Here is a 5,139-nt window from a genome sequence, read left to right as displayed (position 1 = left end):
ATAATAAAAATTAATTTAATGATCTATTGACATTTTAAAACCTGGTATCTGTGAATTTGACCTTGTTTAGAAATAAGATTTCTGAAGATATATTCAGTGCACTTAACATGAATTCATACCAGAGTGTCCTGAGTCCTGTTCCAATATAAGTGATGCCCTTATGAAAAAGAAGAGAAAAAGACATATTGCCTTTGGAAAGTCTGCTATTAGGGACCTCCTCTCCAAAGTACTGAAGAGCAATGGCGTCTCTCTGGAGACTAAGGTACAACTGATACAGGCCATGGTCTTTGCTATCACTTTATGCATCAGAGAGTTGGACAATGACCAAGGAGGATAGAAGAAGAATTGATGCCTTTGAGCTGTGGTGCTGGAGAAGACTATAGAGGGTACCATGGACTGCTAGGAAAACAAACAGATTTATCCTGGAAGGGGTTAAACTGGGCTGCTCCTTTGAGGCAAGGATTCTGAGGCTCCGTCTAACATACTTTGGACATGTTGTGAGGAGAGACAGATCCTTGGAGAAGGACATCATGCTTGGGAGGGTGGAGGGACAGCGCAGGAGGGGAAGGTCCTCTATGAGGTGGATTGATTCAGTGACTGGGATAATCAGGATGGGAGTGTCAGAGACAGTGTGATTGGCACAGGACAGAGCAGAGTTTAGGGCTGTTGTACATAGGGTCGCTATGAGTCGCAAGTGACTCAACAGCACATAACAACAACAACAATAACAACAACAACAACAATCATGTGACAGGGGAGTTATTCTACAGCTGTAAGTCAAAGAGCACCTACGTTTACAAGAAGGTGAAAGAAACAAAAGAGAACCTACCTTTAGAGCCTTCAGAGAGAGTGTGTTTGAGCCAATCTCCTAAATTCACATTACTAGCTTCCAGAACTATGAGACCATAAGTTTCAATTATTCTAAGAATTGTAGTACATTTTCATGGTGTCCCTGGGAAACCAATACAATCTTTTATCTTTTGTGCTTCTTAAGTCTTCAATTCTTACCACTTTTCTTGCCAAATACATAATTTTAATTCCTTTTGGTTTCTTTTACTAAAATCTATATTAAAGCTATCTTCTTAATGTTGACTGTAGAGCCAGGTAAACTGAAGCTGTCAACAATCTCAGTCTCTTCACCATCTATCAAGATGTTGCCAATTGGCCTAGTGGCAAGAATATTTGTGTTCTTGATGTTGAGCTTCAATTCAAACTGTAGGCTGCAGTCCTTGACCTTCTGCAGCAAGCACTTCAGGTCCTGCTCACTTTCAGCAAGAAGGATTGTGTCACCTGCATCACACAGACTGTTGATGAGTTTACCTCCAATCCTGATGCCACACTTCTCTGCATAGAGACAAGCCTCCTGGATAACCTGTTCTGCATATAGATTGAAAAGATATGGAGATAGGACATATCCTTGATGCACACGCTTCCCATTTTTGAACCATGCAGTGTTTCCTTGCTCTGTTCTGATGACTGCCTCCTGGGCCAAGTATAGGTTTTCACATAAGCACAATTAGGTATTCCTGTTCTTCTCAGAGTCGGTCACAATTTGCTGTGATCCACCAGTCAAATGCCTTTGTGTAGTCAATGAATCACAGATAGACATTCTTCTGGTACTGTTTTCGGCCAACATCTATCTAACATTAGCTATGATATCCTTAGTACCACTGTGCCTAGGGAATCTTCTAATCCAGCCTGCACTTCAGGCAGTTCTCTGTTGATGTGCTGTTACAGTAATTTTTTAATAATCTTCAGTAGAATCTTGCTAGCATGTGATATCAATGATACTGTTTGATTACAATGATAATTTCCACATTCTGTTGGATCACCTCTTTGGAATAGGAACAAATATAGATATCTTCTAGTTAGTAGGCCAGGCAGTTATCTTCCAGATTCCTTGGCACAACTTGGTGAGCACATCAAGGGCAACATCTGTTTGTTGAAATATGTCAATTGGTCTACCATCAATTCCTGGGGCTTTATTTTTTGCCAACTCTTTCAGAGCAGCTTGAACTTCTTCCTTCATCACCACATGCTCTTGCTCATATGTTGTTTCATAAAATTCTTCTATGCTCACCAATTCCTTTTGGTATAATGACTTTGTATACTCTTTTTATATTCTTTTAATGGTTCCTGGATCATTTAATATTCTGCCCAAAGCATCCTTAAGTATTGCATCTTGAGGTTTGAATTTGTTCTTCAGTTCCTTCATCTTAAGAAATGCTGAATGAGTTCAGCAGTTTTGATTTTCTTACTCCAGCTCCTTGCACATTTCATTGTACCACTTTACTTTGTCCTCCCATGGTACCCTCTGGAATTTTCTGTTCAGTTCCTTAAGACCAACATTTTTGGTACCAGCAGCCAGGAAATTAAAAGATTAATTGCATTGAGAAAGTCTGCTGTCAGAGACCTCTCAGAAATACTGAAGAGCAGCAATATCAGTCTGGAGACTAAGGTGCGCCTGATACCGGCCATGGTCATTGCAATTACTTGATATGCATCAGAGAGCTGGACAGTGGCTAAAGATGATAGAAAGAGAGTTGATGCCTTTGAGCTATGGTGTTGGAGAAGAGTATTGAATATACCACGGACTGCCAGGAGAACAAACAAGTTCATCATAGAGAGGGTAAAAAAAGGCTGTTCCTTTAAGCCAAGGATTCTGAAGCTTCATCTGATTTATTTTGGGTATGTTGCATGGAAGGATCAGTCCTTAGAGAGAGACATCAATCTTGGGAGGGTGAAGGGACAACACAACAGAGGAAGACCCTTGCTTGATGAGATGGATTGATTAAGTGAGTAGGTTAATGAGAGTAGGTGTGTCAGAGACAATAAGATTGGCATAGGATAGAGCAGGGTTCAAAGCTGTTGTCCATAGGGTTGCTATGTGTGTTGTAAGCAACTCAGCTCATAACAACAACATAAAAAAATTTGTTCCAAGCTAGTCCTATTCCTTCTCTCTTATGTGCTATTATTGTCACAAAATGATGTCATGATACATTAGAAAAAAATGCAAGTAAGTTATCTAGATCTTTGTTTCCTTCACGAATGATCTTTATTACTCTATGCATATTTTAGTTAAAGCCTATTGTTCCTGCTTTCAGATCTGAAAAACTCTTTAGTTTATTAAGTAGGACAAATCTGCAAGTGATGTATTCTTTCAGTGACTGTTTATCTGAGAATGTCTTAATTTCTTCCCTACTTTTTGAAGGCCAATTTTTCTAAGAACAGTATTCTTGGAGGGCAGGCTTTTCCCTCAACATTTTGAATTTGTCACCACTGCCTTTAGTCTGCGGTTTTTCTGCTTCAACATTGACATTACTGAAAATTCCCTGTGCATAATAAGTTACTTTTTTCTATTGCTATTTTCCGTATTCTCTCTTTGCCTTTTATTTTTGACAGTTTTACTATGATGGGCCCAGTTACCAATCTCTTTGGGTTTATTCTGCTTGGAGCACATGAAGAATATCATAATGTTTTTTTTGGATATAGCTTATGCACCTTTGATTTTTCTGGCAAGTGAACCAGGTAAAAGTCTACTGCCAGTATGCTCATTATAATAATAAAGGAAACACTTCAAAGATGGAAGAATGGGAGGATGAGGGAAGAAACAATATCTCACGACTTCCAAAAGAACCAAGAGGTCTATCTTGGAGGAAATGCAATGAAGGTGCTCCTTCGAGGCTGGTTGGTGAAATTTTGTCTCACACACTTTGGACATGTCAGGAAGGTCAGTCCTTGAAAAAAAGACATCGTGCTGGGAAAGGTGGAGGGTCAGAGGAAGATGGAATTACACAGTGACTAATAATGGGCTTGATCATGTCAGCAGTGGTGAGGGTGGCACAGGATGCGGCAAAGTTCAGATTTGCTGTTCACATGGTTACTATGAGTTATAGTCGACTCAACGACACATAACAACAGCAGCAGTAGCATATTACCATTGCTTCTGATAGTGCAGAATATGATCTGGAGCAGGAAATCATAGTCAACTGTGGTGCGGTTAAGTGCTGTTGAGGACAAATCATAGCAACCCTGTGATCAACAGTCCTGCACCCTGTGCTATCTTTATCTGACACACTTAAGGCTATTGCTGCAGTCACTGTATCAATCAATCCATCTTGATGAGGGCCATCCTCTTTTTTATGACCCTTCATTTTTCCCAAGCATGGTGTCCCTTTCCAAGGAATAGCCTCTCCTAGCAGCATGTGCAAAGTATGAGAGGAAGAGCTTCGCCATCTAGCATCAAGGAACACGTTGACGGCACTTTTTCCAAGGCATGTCTGTTTGTTCTTTTGGCAGTAATGGGGCACTGAGAACTCTTCCCTAACACCACAACTCAAAGGCATCAATTTTTCTTAATCATTGTCCAGCACTCAGATGCATAGCTAGTGACTGAAACACCTCTTGGTAAAAACAAACAAAAAGTTAAAAGAGAAAGACTGAATATGAATAAGTTTTAATAACACTGTAATTATTTTCTTATTTGCCCCCCCCCCCATCCATAACGACTTATGTTGGCAACCCACAGGCCACACCTTTCTGATTGTTCAAATCCATCAGTGGGTCCTCAGGAGAAAAATGGATAATCTCTTATGTCATTTGCAGTCTCCTGACAAATCCCTCGCAACTCAGGTCTGAGTACATTGCTGGCTTTAACTAGTAGGCAATCAGTTGAGTGTGGAATACATCTAAAAGCACATTCTCATCAAATAGAAATAAAAGTTCTAAGTTCATGCTGTGCAATATAAATACAGTATAAACACAAATATAATTATAAATATTCTAGTAGGCATTAAATATGTTAAAAATAACAAGTTAATTTAACCTTCTGTATCAGATAGCTTGGTTCCACAATCAACACTCTTGGCACCAGCAGTCAGGAAATCAAGACAAATTGTATTAAGAAAACCTGCTTCAGGGACCTCTCCAGGGTGCAGAAAAGCATTGATGTCAGTCTAGACACTAAGGTGCACTTGATCCAGGCTATGGTCTTCACAACTACTGCTATGCATCAGAGAGCTGGACAGTGACTAAGGATGACAGAAGAAGAATAAATGCCTTTGAGTTGTGGTGTTGGAGAAGAATACTGAATATACAATGGACTCCGGAGAGAACAAACAAGTCTGTCCTGGAGAGGGT

The sequence above is a fragment of the Elephantulus edwardii genome, unplaced genomic scaffold (assembly GCF_000299155.1).
Source record: "Elephantulus edwardii isolate Elephantulus edwardi_28Jun2011 unplaced genomic scaffold, EleEdw1.0 scaffold00030, whole genome shotgun sequence".
NCBI classification, from domain to species: domain Eukaryota; kingdom Metazoa; phylum Chordata; class Mammalia; order Macroscelidea; family Macroscelididae; genus Elephantulus; species Elephantulus edwardii.
Note: the sequence above shows the minus strand (reverse complement) of the source record.